Below are 18,728 nucleotides of genomic sequence, written 5' to 3' on the forward strand. Positions count from 1 at the left end.
TCGGGTTACCGGTTTCGGGTTTCAGGTTAAATGTTTCTTGGTTTGGAATTCGGGATTTGTGTTTCAAGTTTCTGGTTTTGGCTTACGAGTGTCCGGTTTCGGGTTTCGGGTTTTGTGTCTCGATTTTCGAGTTTCGGGTTTCGGGTTTGGAGTTTGCGGTTTCGATTTTATTGTTTCGGGTTTGGTGTTTTAGTTTAGGGTTTCGGGTTAAATGTTTTCGGTTTTGGTTTTCGGGATTTGTGTTTCGATTTCGGGTTTCGGGTTTCGAGTTTCAGGTTTCGGGTTTCGGGTTACGGGTTTTGGGTTTAGGGTTTGGGGATTCGAGTTTGGGGTTTCAGATTTTGGGTCTCGGGTTTCGGGTTTCGAGTTTCGTGTTTCGTGTTTCGGGTTTCAATTTACGGGTTTCGGGTTATAGGTTTCTAGTTTAGGGTCTCGAGTTACAAGTTTCCGTTTTGGGATTCATGTTTCGGTTTCGGGTTTGGAGTTTCGGGTTTCGGGTTACGGGTTTTGGGTTTCGGGTTTGGGGTGTCGAGTTTGGGATTACGGGTTTAGGATTTAGGGTTTCGGGTTTGGGGTTTCAGGTTATGGGTTTCGGGATACGGGTTTCGGGTTTCGGGATACAGGTTTTGAGATTGTGGTTTGGTGATTCGTGTTTCGGGTTTTGGTTTTCGGATTTTGGGTTTCAGGTTTAAGGTTTCGGGCTACAAGTTACGAGTTTAGGGTTTCGGGTAACGGTTTTCAGTTTCGGGTTTCGAGTTTCGGGTTTGTGGTTTCGGGTTTGTGGTTTGGGGTTTCAGGTTTCGGATTTCAGGTTTGGAATTTCGGGTATCTGGTTTGGGGTTTGGGGATTCAAATTTGGGGTTTCAGGTTTCGGGTTTGATGTTTGGCGTTTCGGGTTTCAGGTTACGGTTTTCCAGTTTAGGGTTTCGGGTTAAATGTTTCCGAGTTTGGGTTTCGGGATTTGGGTTTCGGGTTTCGGGTTTCAGGTTACGAGTGTCCAGTTAAGAGTTTCGGGTTATGAATTTTGGGTTTGGGGTTTGGGGTTTTGAGTTTGGGTTTTCGGGTTTAGGGTTTGGGGTTTCAGATTTCGGATTACGGGTTTCAGGTTACGAGTTACGGTTTAGGATTTCTGGTTACGGGTTTCGGGTTTATAGTTACGGGTTACAAGTTTCCGGCTTAGGGTTTCTAGTTACAAGTATCCTTTTCGGGATTCGTGTTTCGGGTTTGTGGTTTGGAGTTTCGGGTTTCGGGTTTCAGGTTACGGGTTTCGGGTTTGGGGTTTCGAGTTTGGGGTTTCGGGTTTCGGGTTTAGAGTTTTGGGTTTCGGGTTTTGAGGTTATGGGTTTCGGATTAGGGGTTACGAGTTATGGGGTTTCGAGTTTGGGGTTTGGAGTTTCGTGTTTCGGGTTTCGGGTTTCGAGTTTGTGGTTGCGGTTTCGTTTTTCGGGTTTCAGGTTTTTTGTTTGAGGTTTATGGTTTGAGGTTTCGGGTTTGGGGCTTCAGGTTACGGGTTTTGGGTCACGGTTTTCCAATTTCGGGTTTCAGGATTTTTCTTTCGGGTTTCGAGTTTCGGGTTTCGGGTTACGAGTGTCCGGTTTCGGGTTTGGGGTTTCAGTTTTGGGTTTCGGGTTTTCGGTTACGGATTTTGGGTTTGGAGTTTGGGGATTCGAGTTTGGGGTTTGGGGTTTAGGGTTTGGGGTTTGGGGTTATGGGTTTAAGGATATGGGTTTCGGGTTTGGGGCTTCAAGTTACGGGTTTTGGGTTCCTGTTTTCCAGTTTTGGGTTTCGAGTTTCAAGTTTGGGGTTTGGGGTTTCAGGTTACGGGTTTGGGTTTCGGGTTTCGGGTTTACGGTTTGGAATTTTGGGTATCGGGTTTGGGGTTTCGAATTTAGGGTTTCAGGTTTCGGGTTTTGGGTTTGATGTTTGGGGTTTCGGGTTTCGGGTTACGGCTTTCCGGTTTCGGGTTTCAGGTTAAATGTTTCCGAGTTTAGATTTCGGGATTTGTGTTTCAGGTTACGAGTGTCGGGTTTCGTGATTCGGGTTTCGGGTTTCGAGTTTCGGGTTTCGGGTTTCGGGTTACTAGTTTGAGGTTTTCGGTTTTCCAGTTTAGGGTTTCGGGTTAAATATTTTTGGTTTCGGCTTTTGGGATTTGTGTTTCGGGTTTCGGTATCGGGTTACAAGTGTCCGGCTTCGGGTTTGGAGTTTCGGGTTTGGGGTTTCGAGTTTTATGTTTCGGGTTACAGGTTTTGGTTTTGGGGATTCGAGTTTGGGGTTTCGAGTTTAGGGTTTGGGGTTTCGGATTTCGGGTTACCGGTTTCGGGTTACGGTTTCCAGTCTAGTGTTTTGGGTTACGAGTTACGAGTTTCGGTTTATAGGTTTCCGATTTAGGGTTTCGTGTTACAAGTTTTTGGTTTGGGGTTTCAGGTTACGGGTTTACGGTTTGGAATTTCGGGTATCGAATTTGGGGTTTCGGGTGTCGGGTTTGATGTTTGTGGTTTCGGGTTACGGCTTTCCGGTTTAGGGTTTCGGGTTAAATGTTTTAGAGTTTGGAATTCGGGATTTGTGTTTCGGGTTACGAGTGTCCGATTTCAGGTTTCGGGTTTCGGGTTTCGGGTTTCGAGTTTGGGATTTCGGGTTACGAGTTTCGGGTTACGGGTTTAGGGTTTCGGGTTACGGGTTACGTGTTTCGAGTTAGAGGTTTCTGGCGTAGGGTTTCTATTTACAAGTTTCTGTTTCGGGATTCGTGTTTCGGGTTACGGGGTTTGGAGTTTCGGTTTTCAGGTTTGGAGTTTCGGGTTTCGAGTTAGAGTTTACGGGTTTCGGGTTTCGAGTTTGGGGTTTCGGGTTTAGGGTTTAGGGTTTCGGGTTTCGGGTTTCTGGTTTCGGGTTTCAGGTTATGGGTTTCGGGTTACGGGTTTCGGGTTACGGGTTTCGAGTTTGGGGTTTCGGGGTTGGGGTTTCGAGTTTCCTGTTTCGGGTTTCGAGTTTGTGGTTTAGGGTTTCGGGTTCAGATTTTTTGATTCAGGTTTCAGGTTTGAGGTTTCGGGTTTCGGGTTTGGGGCTTCAGGTTAGGGGTTTCGGGTTACGGTTTTCGAGTTTCGGGTTTTGAGTTTTGAGTTTCCGGTTTCGGATTTTGGGTTACGGGTTACAGGTTTTGGGTTTCGGGTTTAGGGTTTGGAATTTCGGGTATCGGGTTTGGAATTTCGGGTATCGGGTTTGGGGTTTCGAGTTTCAGTTTTCGGGTTCCGGGTTAGGGGTTTTGGGTTACAGCTTTCCATTTTAGGGTTTGGGTTTAAATGTTTCTGGTTTCGGTTTTCGGGATTTGTGTTTCGGGTTTCGAGTATCGTGTTACGAGTGTCCGGCTTCGGGTTTCGGATTTCGGGTTTGGGGTTTCGAGTTTCAGGTTTGGGGTTTTAGGTTACGGGTTTTGGGTTTCAGGTTTACGGTTTGGAATTTCGGGTATCGGATTTGGGGTTTGGGGTTTCGAGTTTAGGGTTTGGGGTTTCGGATTTCGGGTTACCGGTTTCGGGTTTCAGGTTAAATGTTTCTTGGTTTGGAATTCGGGATTTGTGTTTCAAGTTTCTGGTTTCGGCTTACGAGTGTCCGGTTTCGGGTTTCGGGTTTTGTGTCTCGATTTTCGAGTTTCGGGTTTCGGGTTTGGAGTTTGCGGTTTCGATTTTATTGTTTCGGGTTTGGTGTTTTAGTTTAGGGTTTCGGGTTAAATGTTTTCGGTTTTGGTTTTCGGGATTTGTGTTTCGATTTCGGGTTTCGGGTTTCGAGTTTCAGGTTTCGGGTTTCGGGTTACGGGTTTTGGGTTTAGGGTTTGGGGATTCGAGTTTGGGGTTTCAGATTTTGGGTCTCGGGTTTCGGGTTTCGAGTTTCGTGTTTCGTGTTTCGGGTTTCAATTTACGGGTTTCGGGTTATAGGTTTCTAGTTTAGGGTCTCGAGTTACAAGTTTCCGTTTTGGGATTCATGTTTCGGTTTCGGGTTTGGAGTTTCGGGTTTCGGGTTACGGGTTTTGGGTTTCGGGTTTGGGGTGTCGAGTTTGGGATTACGGGTTTAGGATTTAGGGTTTCGGGTTTGGGGTTTCAGGTTATGGGTTTCGGGATACGGGTTTCGGGTTTCGGGATACAGGTTTTGAGATTGTGGTTTGGTGATTCGTGTTTCGGGTTTTGGTTTTCGGATTTTGGGTTTCAGGTTTAAGGTTTCGGGCTACAAGTTACGAGTTTAGGGTTTCGGGTAACGGTTTTCAGTTTCGGGTTTCGAGTTTCGGGTTTGTGGTTTCGGGTTTGTGGTTTGGGGTTTCAGGTTTCGGATTTCAGGTTTGGAATTTCGGGTATCTGGTTTGGGGTTTGGGGATTCAAATTTGGGGTTTCAGGTTTCGGGTTTGATGTTTGGCGTTTCGGGTTTCAGGTTACGGTTTTCCAGTTTAGGGTTTCGGGTTAAATGTTTCCGAGTTTGGGTTTCGGGATTTGGGTTTCGGGTTTCGGGTTTCAGGTTACGAGTGTCCAGTTAAGAGTTTCGGGTTATGAATTTTGGGTTTGGGGTTTGGGGTTTTGAGTTTGGGTTTTCGGGTTTAGGGTTTGGGGTTTCAGATTTCGGATTACGGGTTTCAGGTTACGAGTTACGGTTTAGGATTTCTGGTTACGGGTTTCGGGTTTATAGTTACGGGTTACAAGTTTCCGGCTTAGGGTTTCTAGTTACAAGTATCCTTTTCGGGATTCGTGTTTCGGGTTTGTGGTTTGGAGTTTCGGGTTTCGGGTTTCAGGTTACGGGTTTCGGGTTTGGGGTTTCGAGTTTGGGGTTTCGGGTTTCGGGTTTAGAGTTTTGGGTTTCGGGTTTTGAGGTTATGGGTTTCGGATTAGGGGTTACGAGTTATGGGGTTTCGAGTTTGGGGTTTGGAGTTTCGTGTTTCGGGTTTCGGGTTTCGAGTTTGTGGTTGCGGTTTCGTGTTTCGGGTTTCAGGTTTTTTGTTTGAGGTTTATGGTTTGAGGTTTCGGGTTTGGGGCTTCAGGTTACGGGTTTTGGGTCACGGTTTTCCAATTTCGGGTTTCAGGATTTTTCTTTCGGGTTTCGAGTTTCGGGTTTCGGGTTACGAGTGTCCGGTTTCGGGTTTGGGGTTTCAGTTTTGGGTTTCGGGTGTTCGGTTACGGATTTTGGGTTTGGAGTTTTGGGATTCGAGTTTGGGGTTTGGGGTTTAGGGTTTGGGGTTTGGGGTTATGGGTTTAAGGATATGGGTTTCGGGTTTGGGGCTTCAAGTTACGGGTTTTGGGTTCCTGTTTTCCAGTTTTGGGTTTCGAGTTTCAAGTTTGGGGTTTGGGGTTTCAGGTTACGGGTTTGGGTTTCGGGTTTCGGGTTTACGGTTTGGAATTTTGGGTATCGGGTTTGGGGTTTCGAATTTAGGGTTTCAGGTTTCGGGTTTTGGGTTTGATGTTTGGGGTTTCGGGTTTCGGGTTACGGCTTTCCGGTTTCGGGTTTCAGGTTAAATGTTTCCGAGTTTAGATTTCGGGATTTGTGTTTCAGGTTACGAGTGTCGGGTTTCGTGATTCGGGTTTCGGGTTTCGAGTTTCGGGTTTCGGGTTTCGGGTTACTAGTTTGAGGTTTTCGGTTTTCCAGTTTAGGGTTTCGGGTTAAATATTTTTGGTTTCGGCTTTTGGGATTTGTGTTTCGGGTTTCGGTATCGGGTTACAAGTGTCCGGCTTCGGGTTTGGAGTTTCGGGTTTGGGGTTTCGAGTTTTATGTTTCGGGTTACAGGTTTTGGTTTTGGGGATTCGAGTTTGGGGTTTCGAGTTTAGGGTTTGGGGTTTCGGATTTCGGGTTACCGGTTTCGGGTTACGGTTTCCAGTCTAGTGTTTTGGGTTACGAGTTACGAGTTTCGGTTTATAGGTTTCCGATTTAGGGTTTCGTGTTACAAGTTTTTGGTTTGGGGTTTCAGGTTACGGGTTTACGGTTTGGAATTTCGGGTATCGAATTTGGGGTTTCGGGTGTCGGGTTTGATGTTTGTGGTTTCGGGTTACGGCTTTCCGGTTTAGGGTTTCGGGTTAAATGTTTTAGAGTTTGGAATTCGGGATTTGTGTTTCGGGTTACGAGTGTCCGATTTCAGGTTTCGGGTTTCGGGTTTCGGGTTTCGAGTTTGGGGTTTCGGGTTACGAGTTTCGGGTTACGGGTTTAGGGTTTCGGGTTACGGGTTACGTGTTTCGAGTTAGAGGTTTCTGGCGTAGGGTTTCTATTTACAAGTTTCTGTTTCGGGATTCGTGTTTCGGGTTACGGGGTTTGGAGTTTCGGTTTTCAGGTTTGGAGTTTCGAGTTTCGAGTTAGAGTTTACGGGTTTCGGGTTTCGAGTTTGGGGTTTCGGGTTTAGGGTTTAGGGTTTCGGGTTTCGGGTTTCTGGTTTCGGGTTTCAGGTTATGGGTTTCGGGTTACGGGTTTCGGGTTACGGGTTTCGAGTTTGGGGTTTCGGGGTTGGGGTTTCGAGTTTCCTGTTTCGGGTTTCGAGTTTGTGGTTTAGGGTTTCGGGTTCAGATTTTTTGATTCAGGTTTCAGGTTTGAGGTTTCGGGTTTCGGGTTTGGGGCTTCAGGTTAGGGGTTTCGGGTTACGGTTTTCGAGTTTCGGGTTTTGAGTTTTGAGTTTCCGGTTTCGGATTTTGGGTTACGGGTTACAGGTTTTGGGTTTCGGGTTTAGGGTTTGGAATTTCGGGTATCGGGTTTGGGGTTTCGAGTTTCAGTTTTCGGGTTCCGGGTTAGGGGTTTTGGGTTACAGCTTTCCATTTTAGGGTTTGGGTTTAAATGTTTCCGGTTTCGGTTTTCGGGATTTGTGTTTCGAGTATCGTGTTACGAGTGTCCGGCTTCGGGTTTCGGATTTCGGGTTTGGGGTTTCGAGTTTCAGGTTTGGGGTTTTAGGTTACGGGTTTTGGGTTTCAGGTTTACGGTTTGGAATTTCGGGTATCGGATTTGGGGTTTGGGGTTTCGAGTTTAGGGTTTGGGGTTTCGGATTTCGGGTTACCGGTTTCGGGTTTCAGGTTAAATGTTTCTTGGTTTGGAATTCGGGATTTGTGTTTCAAGTTTCTGGTTTCGGCTTACGAGTGTCCGGTTTCGGGTTTCGGGTTTTGTGTCTCGATTTTCGAGTTTCGGGTTTCGGGTTTGGAGTTTGCGGTTTCGATTTTATTGTTTCGGGTTTGGTGTTTTAGTTTAGGGTTTCGGGTTAAATGTTTTCGGTTTTGGTTTTCGGGATTTGTGTTTCGATTTCGGGTTTCGGGTTTCGAGTTTCAGGTTTCGGGTTTCGGGTTACGGGTTTTGGGTTTAGGGTTTGGGGATTCGAGTTTGGGGTTTCAGATTTTGGGTCTCGGGTTTCGGGTTTCGAGTTTCGTGTTTCGTGTTTCGGGTTTCAATTTACGGGTTTCGGGTTATAGGTTTCTAGTTTAGGGTCTCGAGTTACAAGTTTCCGTTTTGGGATTCATGTTTCGGTTTCGGGTTTGGAGTTTCGGGTTTCGGGTTACGGGTTTTGGGTTTCGGGTTTGGGGTGTCGAGTTTGGGATTACGGGTTTAGGATTTAGGGTTTCGGGTTTGGGGTTTCAGGTTATGGGTTTCGGGATACGGGTTTCGGGTTTCGGGATACAGGTTTTGAGATTGTGGTTTGGTGATTCGTGTTTCGGGTTTTGGTTTTCGGATTTTGGGTTTCAGGTTTAAGGTTTCGGGCTACAAGTTACGAGTTTAGGGTTTCGGGTAACGGTTTTCAGTTTCGGGTTTCGAGTTTCGGGTTTGTGGTTTCGGGTTTGTGGTTTGGGGTTTCAGGTTTCGGATTTCAGGTTTGGAATTTCGGGTATCTGGTTTGGGGTTTGGGGATTCAAATTTGGGGTTTCAGGTTTCGGGTTTGATGTTTGGCGTTTCGGGTTTCAGGTTACGGTTTTCCAGTTTAGGGTTTCGGGTTAAATGTTTCCGAGTTTGGGTTTCGGGATTTGGGTTTCGGGTTTCGGGTTTCAGGTTACGAGTGTCCAGTTAAGAGTTTCGGGTTATGAATTTTGGGTTTGGGGTTTGGGGTTTTGAGTTTGGGTTTTCGGGTTTAGGGTTTGGGGTTTCAGATTTCGGATTACGGGTTTCAGGTTACGAGTTACGGTTTAGGATTTCTGGTTACGGGTTTCGGGTTTATAGTTACGGGTTACAAGTTTCCGGCTTAGGGTTTCTAGTTACAAGTATCCTTTTCGGGATTCGTGTTTCGGGTTTGTGGTTTGGAGTTTCGGGTTTCGGGTTTCAGGTTACGGGTTTCGGGTTTGGGGTTTCGAGTTTGGGGTTTCGGGTTTCGGGTTTAGAGTTTTGGGTTTCGGGTTTTGAGGTTATGGGTTTCGGATTAGGGGTTACGAGTTATGGGGTTTCGAGTTTGGGGTTTGGAGTTTCGTGTTTCGGGTTTCGGGTTTCGAGTTTGTGGTTGCGGTTTCGTGTTTCGGGTTTCAGGTTTTTTGTTTGAGGTTTATGGTTTGAGGTTTCGGGTTTGGGGCTTCAGGTTACGGGTTTTGGGTCACGGTTTTCCAGTTTCGGGTTTCAGGATTTTTCTTTCGGGTTTCGAGTTTCGGGTTTCGGGTTACGAGTGTCCGGTTTCGGGTTTGGGGTTTCAGTTTTGGGTTTCGGGTTTTCGGTTACGGATTTTGGGTTTGGAGTTTGGGGATTCGAGTTTGGGGTTTGGGGTTTAGGGTTTGGGGTTTCGGGTTATGGGTTTAAGGATATGGGTTTCGGGTTTGGGGCTTCAAGTTACGGGTTTTGGGTTCCTGTTTTCCAGTTTTGGGTTTCGAGTTTCAAGTTTGGGGTTTGGGGTTTCAGGTTACGGGTTTGGGTTTCGGGTTTCGGGTTTACGGTTTGGAATTTTGGGTATCGGGTTTGGGGTTTCGAATTTAGGGTTTCAGGTTTCGGGTTTTGGGTTTGATGTTTGGGGTTTCGGGTTTCGGGTTACGGCTTTCCGGTTTCGGGTTTCAGGTTAAATGTTTCCGAGTTTAGATTTCGGGATTTGTGTTTCAGGTTACGAGTGTCGGGTTTCGTGATTCGGGTTTCGGGTTTCGAGTTTCGGGTTTCGGGTTTCGGGTTACTGGTTTGAGGTTTTCGGTTTCCAGTTTGGTTTTTCGGGTTTAGGGTTTGGGGTTTCGGAATTCGGGTTATGGGTTTCAGGTTACGGGTTTCGGGTTACGTGATTTGGATTTAGGGTTTCGGGTTACAGGTTTTGGGTTAGAGGTTTCCGGCTTGGGGTTTCGAGTTACAAATTTCGGGTTTCAGGTTTCGTGTTTCGGGTTTCGAGTTTCAAATTTGGAGTTTCGGGGTTCGAGTTTGGGGTTTGGGGTTTTGTGTTTGGGGTTTCGGGTTTCGGATTTCGAGTTTGTGGTTTGGGGTTTCGTGTTTCGGGTTTTGGGTGTCAGGTTTCAGATTTTTGGTTTTAGGTTCTAGGTTTGAGGTTTCGGGTTTCAGGTGTGGGGCTTCAGGTTATGGGTTTCAGGTTACGGTTTTCGAGTTTCGGGTTTCGGGTTTCATGTTTCGGGTTTCGTGTTTCGGATTTTGGGTTTCAGGTTACGGGTTTTGGGTTTAGGGTTTGGAATTTTGGGTATCGGGTTTGGGGTTTGGGGTTTCGAATTTGGGGTTTCAAGTTTCAGGTTTCGGGTTTCGTGTTTCGGGTTACGGCTTTCCGATTTAGGGTTTCGGGTTAAATGTTTACGGTTTCGGTTTTCAGGATTTGTGTTTCGGGTTTCGGGTATCGGGTTACGAGTGTTTAGCTTCGGGTTTCGGGTTTTGGGTTCAGGGTTTGGGGATTCGAGTTTGGGGTTTCGAGTTTAGGGTTTGGGGTTTCGAGTTTGAGTTTTCGGGTTTCGGGTTTCGGGTTACGTGTTTCGGTTTACGGTTTTCCAGTTTAGGGTTTCGGGTTAAATATTTTTGGTTTCGGCTTTTGGGATTTGTGTTTCGGGTTTCGGTATCGGGTTACAAGTGTCCGGCTTCGGGTTTGGAGTTTCGGGTTTGGGGTTTCGAGTTTCATGTTTCGGGTTACAGGTTTTGGTTTTGGGGATTCGAGTTTGGGGTTTCGAGTTTAGGGTTTGGGGTTTCGGATTTCGGGTTACCGGTTTCGGGTTACGGTTTCCAGTCTAGTGTTTTGGGTTACGAGTTACGAGTTTCGGTTTATAGGTTTCCGATTTAGGGTTTCGAGTTACAAGTTTTTGGTTTGGGGTTTCAGGTTACGGGTTTACGGTTTGGAATTTCGGGTATCGAATTTGGGGTTTCGGGTGTCGGGTTTGATGTTTGTGGTTTCGGGTTACGGCTTTCCGGTTTAGGGTTTCGGGTTAAATGTTTTAGAGTTTGGAATTCGGGATTTGTGTTTCGGGTTACGAGTGTCCGATTTCAGGTTTCGGGTTTCGGGTTTCGGGTTTCGAGTTTGGGATTTCGGGTTACGAGTTTCGGGTTACGGGTTTAGGGTTTCGGGTTACGGGTTACGTGTTTCGAGTTAGAGGTTTCTGGCGTAGGGTTTCTATTTACAAGTTTCTGTTTCGGGATTCGTGTTTCGGGTTACGGGGTTTGGAGTTTCGGTTTTCAGGTTTGGAGTTTCGGGTTTCGAGTTAGAGTTTACGGGTTTCGGGTTTCGAGTTTGGGGTTTCGGGTTTAGGGTTTAGGGTTTCGGGTTTCTGGTTTCGGGTTTCAGGTTATGGGTTTCGGGTTACGGGTTTCGGGTTACGGGTTTCGAGTTTGGGGTTTCGGGGTTGGGGTTTCGAGTTTCCTGTTTCGGGTTTCGAGTTTGTGGTTTAGGGTTTCGGGTTCAGATTTTTTGATTCAGGTTTCAGGTTTGAGGTTTCGGGTTTCGGGTTTGGGGCTTCAGGTTAGGGGTTTCGGGTTACGGTTTTCGAGTTTCGGGTTTTGAGTTTTGAGTTTCCGGTTTCGGATTTTGGGTTACGGGTTACAGGTTTTGGGTTTCGGGTTTAGGGTTTGGAATTTCGGGTATCGGGTTTGGAATTTCGGGTATCGGGTTTGGGGTTTCGAGTTTCAGTTTTCGGGTTCCGGGTTAGGGGTTTTGGGTTACAGCTTTCCATTTTAGGGTTTGGGTTTAAATGTTTCTGGTTTCGGTTTTCGGGATTTGTGTTTCGGGTTTCGAGTATCGTGTTACGAGTGTCCGGCTTCGGGTTTCGGATTTCGGGTTTGGGGTTTCGAGTTTTAGGTTTGGGGTTTTAGGTTACGGGTTTTGGGTTTCAGGTTTACGGTTTGGAATTTCGGGTATCGGATTTGGGGTTTGGGGTTTCGAGTTTAGGGTTTGGGGTTTCGGATTTCGGGTTACCGGTTTCGGGTTTCAGGTTAAATGTTTCTTGGTTTGGAATTCGGGATTTGTGTTTCAAGTTTCTGGTTTCGGCTTACGAGTGTCCGGTTTCGGGTTTCGGGTTTTGTGTCTCGATTTTCGAGTTTCGGGTTTCGGGTTTGGAGTTTGCGGTTTCGATTTTATTGTTTCGGGTTTGGTGTTTTAGTTTAGGGTTTCGGGTTAAATGTTTTCGGTTTTGGTTTTCGGGATTTGTGTTTCGATTTCGGGTTTCGGGTTTCGAGTTTCAGGTTTCGGGTTTCGGGTTACGGGTTTTGGGTTTAGGGTTTGGGGATTCGAGTTTGGGGTTTCAGATTTTGGGTCTCGGGTTTCGGGTTTCAAGTTTCGTGTTTCGTGTTTCGGGTTTCAATTTACGGGTTTCGGGTTATAGGTTTCTAGTTTAGGGTCTCGAGTTACAAGTTTCCGTTTTGGGATTCATGTTTCGGTTTCGGGTTTGGAGTTTCGGGTTTCGGGTTACGGGTTTTGGGTTTCGGGTTTGGGGTGTCGAGTTTGGGATTACGGGTTTAGGATTTAGGGTTTCGGGTTTGGGGTTTCAGGTTATGGGTTTCGGGATACGGGTTTCGGGTTTCGGGATACAGGTTTTGAGATTGTGGTTTGGTGATTCGTGTTTCGGGTTTTGGTTTTCGGATTTTGGGTTTCAGGTTTAAGGTTTCGGGCTACAAGTTACGAGTTTAGGGTTTCGGGTAACGGTTTTCAGTTTCGGGTTTCGAGTTTCGGGTTTGTGGTTTCGGGTTTGTGGTTTGGGGTTTCAGGTTTCGGATTTCAGGTTTGGAATTTCGGGTATCTGGTTTGGGGTTTGGGGATTCAAATTTGGGGTTTCAGGTTTCGGGTTTGATGTTTGGCGTTTCGGGTTTCAGGTTACGGTTTTCCAGTTTAGGGTTTCGGGTTAAATGTTTCCGAGTTTGGGTTTCGGGATTTGGGTTTCGGGTTTCGGGTTTCAGGTTACGAGTGTCCAGTTAAGAGTTTCGGGTTATGAATTTTGGGTTTGGGGTTTGGGGTTTTGAGTTTGGGTTTTCGGGTTTAGGGTTTGGGGTTTCAGATTTCGGATTACGGGTTTCAGGTTACGAGTTACGGTTTAGGATTTCTGGTTACGGGTTTCGGGTTTATAGTTACGGGTTACAAGTTTCCGGCTTAGGGTTTCTAGTTACAAGTATCCTTTTCGGGATTCGTGTTTCGGGTTTGTGGTTTGGAGTTTCGGGTTTCGGGTTTCAGGTTACGGGTTTCGGGTTTGGGGTTTCGAGTTTGGGGTTTCGGGTTTAGAGTTTTGGGTTTCGGGTTTTAAGGTTATGGGTTTCGGATTAGGGGTTACGAGTTATGGGGTTTCGAGTTTGGGGTTTGGAGTTTCGTGTTTCGGGTTTCGGGTTTCGAGTTTGTGGTTGCGGTTTCGTGTTTCGGGTTTCAGGTTTTTTGTTTGAGGTTTATGGTTTGAGGTTTCGGGTTTGGGGCTTCAGGTTACGGGTTTTGGGTCACGGTTTTCCAGTTTCGGGTTTCAGGATTTTTCTTTCGGGTTTCGAGTTTCGGGTTTCGGGTTACGAGTGTCCGGTTTCGGGTTTGGGGTTTCAGTTTTGGGTTTCGGGTTTTCGGTTACGGATTTTGGGTTTGGAGTTTGGGGATTCGAGTTTGGGGTTTGGGGTTTAGGGTTTGGGGTTTGGGGTTATGGGTTTAAGGATATGGGTTTCGGGTTTGGGGCTTCAAGTTACGGGTTTTGGGTTCCTGTTTTCCAGTTTTGGGTTTCGAGTTTCAAGTTTGGGGTTTGGGGTTTCAGGTTACGGGTTTGGGTTTCGGGTTTCGGGTTTACGGTTTGGAATTTTGGGTATCGGGTTTGGGGTTTCGAATTTAGGGTTTCAGGTTTCGGGTTTTGGGTTTGATGTTTGGGGTTTCGGGTTTCGGGTTACGGCTTTCCGGTTTCGGGTTTCAGGTTAAATGTTTCCGAGTTTAGATTTCGGGATTTGTGTTTCAGGTTACGAGTGTCGGGTTTCGTGATTCGGGTTTCGGGTTTCGAGTTTCGGGTTTCGGGTTTCGGGTTACTGGTTTGAGGTTTTCGGTTTCCAGTTTGGTTTTTCGGGTTTAGGGTTTGGGGTTTCGGAATTCGGGTTATGGGTTTCAGGTTACGGGTTTCGGGTTACGTGATTTGGATTTAGGGTTTCGGGTTACAGGTTTTGGGTTAGAGGTTTCCGGCTTGGGGTTTCGAGTTACAAATTTCGGGTTTCAGGTTTCGTGTTTCGGGTTTCGAGTTTCAAATTTGGAGTTTCGGGGTTCGAGTTTGGGGTTTGGGGTTTTGTGTTTGGGGTTTCGGGTTTCAGATTTCGAGTTTGTGGTTTGGGGTTTCGTGTTTCGGGTTTTGGGTGTCAGGTTTCAGATTTTTGGTTTTAGGTTCTAGGTTTGAGGTTTCGGGTTTCAGGTGTGGGGCTTCAGGTTATGGGTTTCAGGTTACGGTTTTCGAGTTTCGGGTTCCGGGTTTCATGTTTCGGGTTTCGTGTTTCGGATTTTGGGTTTCAGGTTACGGGTTTTGGGTTTAGGGTTTGGAATTTTGGGTATCGGGTTTGGGGTTTGGGGTTTCGAATTTGGGGTTTCAAGTTTCAGGTTTCGGGTTTCGTGTTTCGGGTTACGGCTTTCCGATTTAGGGTTTCGGGTTAAATGTTTACGGTTTCGGTTTTCAGGATTTGTGTTTCGGGTTTCGGGTATCGGGTTACGAGTGTTTAGCTTCGGGTTTCGGGTTTTGGGTTCAGGGTTTGGGGATTCGAGTTTGGGGTTTCGAGTTTAGGGTTTGGGGTTTCGAGTTTGAGTTTTCGGGTTACGTGTTTCGGTTTACGGTTTTCCAGTTTAGGGTTTCGGGTTAAATATTTTTGGTTTCGGCTTTTGGGATTTGAGTTTCGGGTTTCGGTATCGGGTTACAAGTGTCCGGCTTCGGGTTTGGAGTTTCGGGTTTGGGGTTTCGAGTTTCATGTTTCGGGTTACAGGTTTTGGTTTTGGGGATTCGAGTTTGGGGTTTCGAGTTTAGGGTTTGGGGTTTCGGATTTCGGGTTACCGGTTTCGGGTTACGGTTTCCAGTCTAGTGTTTTGGGTTACGAGTTACGAGTTTCGGTTTATAGGTTTCCGATTTAGGGTTTCGAGTTACAAGTTTTTGGTTTGGGGTTTCAGGTTACGGGTTTACGGTTTGGAATTTCGGGTATCGAATTTGGGGTTTCGGGTGTCGGGTTTGATGTTTGTGGTTTCGGGTTTCGGGTTACGGCTTTCCGGTTTAGGGTTTCGGGTTAAATGTTTTAGAGTTTGGAATTCGGGATTTGTGTTTCGGGTTACGAGTGTCCGATTTCAGGTTTCGGGTTTCGGGTTTCGGGTTTCGAGTTTGGGGTTTCGGGTTACGAGTTTCGGGTTACGGGTTTAGGGTTTCGGGTTACGGGTTACGTGTTTCGAGTTAGAGGTTTCTGGCGTAGGGTTTCTATTTACAAGTTTCTGTTTCGGGATTCGTGTTTCGGGTTACGGGGTTTGGAGTTTCGGTTTTCAGGTTTGGAGTTTCGGGTTTCGAGTTAGAGTTTACGGGTTTCGGGTTTCGAGTTTGGGGTTTCGGGTTTAGGGTTTAGGGTTTCGGGTTTCGGGTTTCTGGTTTCGGGTTTCAGGTTATGGGTTTCGGGTTACGGGTTTCGGGTTACGGGTTTCGAGTTTGGGGTTTCGGGGTTGGGGTTTCGAGTTTCCTGTTTCGGGTTTCGAGTTTGTGGTTTAGGGTTTCGGGTTCAGATTTTTTGATTCAGGTTTCAGGTTTGAGGTTTCGGGTTTCGGGTTTGGGGCTTCAGGTTAGGGGTTTCGGGTTACGGTTTTCGAGTTTCGGGTTTTGAGTTTTGAGTTTCCGGTTTCGGATTTTGGGTTACGGGTTACAGGTTTTGGGTTTCGGGTTTAGGGTTTGGAATTTCGGGTATCGGGTTTGGGGTTTCGAGTTTCAGTTTTCGGGTTCCGGGTTAGGGGTTTTGGGTTACAGCTTTCCATTTTAGGGTTTGGGTTTAAATGTTTCCGGTTTCGGTTTTCGGGATTTGTGTTTCGGGTTTCGAGTATCGTGTTACGAGTGTCCGGCTTCGGGTTTCGGATTTCGGGTTTGGGGTTTCGAGTTTCAGGTTTGGGGTTTTAGGTTACGGGTTTTGGGTTTCAGGTTTACGGTTTGGAATTTCGGGTATCGGATTTGGGGTTTGGGGTTTCGAGTTTAGGGTTTGGGGTTTCGGATTTCGGGTTACCGGTTTCGGGTTTCAGGTTAAATGTTTCTTGGTTTGGAATTCGGGATTTGTGTTTCAAGTTTCTGGTTTCGGCTTACGAGTGTCCGGTTTCGGGTTTCGGGTTTTGTGTCTCGATTTTCGAGTTTCGGGTTTCGGGTTTGGAGTTTGCGGTTTCGATTTTATTGTTTCGGGTTTGGTGTTTTAGTTTAGGGTTTCGGGTTAAATGTTTTCGGTTTTGGTTTTCGGGATTTGTGTTTCGATTTCGGGTTTCGGGTTTCGAGTTTCAGGTTTCGGGTTTCGGGTTACGGGTTTTGGGTTTAGGGTTTGGGGATTCGAGTTTGGGGTTTCAGATTTTGGGTCTCGGGTTTCGGGTTTCGAGTTTCGTGTTTCGTGTTTCGGGTTTCAATTTACGGGTTTCGGGTTATAGGTTTCTAGTTTAGGGTCTCGAGTTACAAGTTTCCGTTTTGGGATTCATGTTTCGGTTTCGGGTTTGGAGTTTCGGGTTTCGGGTTACGGGTTTTGGGTTTCGGGTTTGGGGTGTCGAGTTTGGGATTACGGGTTTAGGATTTAGGGTTTGGGGTTTGGGGTTTCAGATTATGGGTTTCGGGATACGGGTTTCGGGTTTCGGGATACAGGTTTTGAGATTGTGGTTTGGTGATTCGTGTTTCGGGTTTTGGTTTTCGGATTTTGGGTTTCAGGTTTAAGGTTTCGGGCTACAAGTTACGAGTTTAGGGTTTCGGGTAACGGTTTTCAGTTTCGGGTTTCGAGTTTCGGGTTTGTGGTTTCGGGTTTGTGGTTTGGGGTTTCAGGTTTCGGATTTCAGGTTTCGGATTTCAGGTTTGGAATTTCGGGTATCTGGTTTGGGGTTTGGGGATTCGAATTTGGGGTTTCAGGTTTCGGGTTTGATGTTTGGCGTTTCGGGTTTCAGGTTACGGTTTTCTAGTTTAGGGTTTCGGGTTAAATGTTTCCGAGTTTGGGTTTCGGGATTTGGGTTTCGGGTTTCGGGTTTCAGGTTACGAGTGTCCAGTTAAGAGTTTCGGGTTATGAATTTTGGGTTTGGGGTTTGGGGTTTTGAGTTTGGGTTTTCGGGTTTAGGGTTTGGGGTTTCAGATTTCGGATTACGGGTTTCAGGTTACGAGTTACGGTTTAGGATTTCAGGTTACGGGTTTCGGGTTTATAGTTACGGGTTACAAGTTTCCGGCTTAGGGTTTCTAGTTACAAGTATCCTTTTCGGGATTCGTGTTTCGGGTTTAGGGTTTAGAATTTCGGGTTTCGGGTTTCAGGTTACGGGTTTTGGGTTTGGGGTTTCGAGTTTGGGGTTTCGGGTTTCGGGTTTAGAGTTTTGGGTTTCGGGTTTTGAGGTTATGGGTTTCGGATTAGGGGTTACGAGTTATGGGGTTTCGAGTTTGGGGTTTGGAGTTTCGTGTTTCGGGTTTCGGGTTTCGAGTTTGTGGTTGCGGTTTCGTGTTTCGGGTTTCAGATTTTTGGTTTGAGGTTTATGGTTTGAGGTTTCGGGTTTGGGGCTTCAGGTTACGGGTTTTGGGTCACGGTTTTCCAGTTTCGGGTTTCAGGATTTTTCTTTCGGGTTTCGAGTTTCGGGTTTCGGGTTTCGGGTTACGAGTGTCCGGTTTCGGGTTTGGGGTTTCAGTTTTGGGTTTCGGGTTTTCGGTTACGGATTTTGGGTTTGGAGTTTGGGGATTCGAGTTTGGGGTTTGGGATTTAGGGTTTGGGGTTTCGGGTTATGGGTTTAAGGATATGGGTTTCGGGTTTGGGGCTTCAAGTTACGGGTTTTGGGTTCCTGTTTTCCAGTTTTGGGTTTCGAGTTTCAAGTTTGGGGTTTGGGGTTTCAGGTTACGGGTTTGGGTTTCGGGTTTCGGGTTTACGGTTTGGAATTTTGGGTATCGGGTTTGGGGTTTCGAATTTAGGGTTTCAGGTTTCGGGTTTTGGGTTTGATGTTTGGGGTTTCGGGTTTCGGGTTACGGCTTTCCGGTTTCGGGTTTCAGGTTAAATGTTTCCGAGTTTAGATTTCGGGATTTGTGTTTCAGGTTACGAGTGTCGGGTTTCGTGATTCGGGTTTCGGGTTTCGAGTTTCGGGTTTCGGGTTTCGGGTTACTGTTTTGAGGTTTTCGGTTTCCAGTTTGGTTTTTCGGGTTTAGAGTTTGGGGTTTCGGAATTCGGGTTATGGGTTTCAGGTTACGGGTTTCGGGTTACGGGTTTTGGGTTAGAGGTTTCCGGCTTGGGGTTTCGAGTTACAAATTTCGGGTTTCAGGTTTCGTGTTTCGGGTTTCGAGTTTCAAATTTGGAGTTTCGGGGTTCGAGTTTGGGGTTTGGGGTTTTGTGTTTGGGGTTTCGGGTTTCGGATTTCGAGTTTGTGGTTTGGGGTTTCGTGTTTCGGGTTTTGGGTGTCAGGTTTCAGGTTTTTGGTTTTAGGTTCTAGGTTTGAGGTTTCGGGTTTCAGGTGTGGGGCTTCAGGTTATGGGTTTCAGGTTACGATTTTCGAGTTTCGGGTTTCGGGTTTCATGTTTCGGGTTTCGTGTTTCGGATTTTGGGTTTCAGGTTACGGATTTTGGGTTTAGGGTTTGGAATTTTGGGTATCGGGTTTGGGGTTTGGGGTTTCGAATTTGGGGTTTCAAGTTTCAGGTTTCGGGTTTCGGGTTTCGGGTTACGGCTTTCCGATTTAGGGTTTCGGGTTAAATGTTTCCGGTTTCGGTTTTAAGGATTTGTGTTTCGGGTTTCGGGTATCGGGTTACGAGTGTTTAGCTTCGGGTTTCGGGTTTTGGGTTCAGGGTTTGGGGATTCGAGTTTGGGGTTTCGAGTTTAGGGTTTGGGTTTTCGGATTTTAGGTTACCGGTTTCGGGTTACGAGTTTCGAGTCTCGTGTTTCGGGTTTTCGGGTACGGGTTAAGAGTTTCGGGTTAAATGTTTTCGGTTTCGGTTTTCAGGATGTGTTTCGGGTTTCCGTTATCGGGTTACGAGTGTCCGGCTTCGTGTTTCGGGTTTCGGGTTTCAGGTTTCGCATTTCGGTTGCCGGTTTTGGGTTACGGGTTTCGAGTCTCGTGTTTCAGGTTTCGGGTTACGGGTTTCGGGTTATAGTTTTCCGGTTTAGGGTTTCGAGTTACAAGTTTGGGGTTTGGGGTTTTGGGTTTCGGGTTTTAGGTTACGGGTTTTGGGTTTCGGGTTTACGGTTTGGAATTTCGGGTA

The sequence above is a fragment of the Vigna unguiculata genome, chromosome 7, assembly GCF_037176805.1.
Source record: "Vigna unguiculata cultivar grain cowpea cultivar isolate G323 ecotype 2 chromosome 7, ASM3717680v1, whole genome shotgun sequence".
In the NCBI taxonomy this organism is placed as follows: Eukaryota; Viridiplantae; Streptophyta; class Magnoliopsida; order Fabales; family Fabaceae; genus Vigna; species Vigna unguiculata.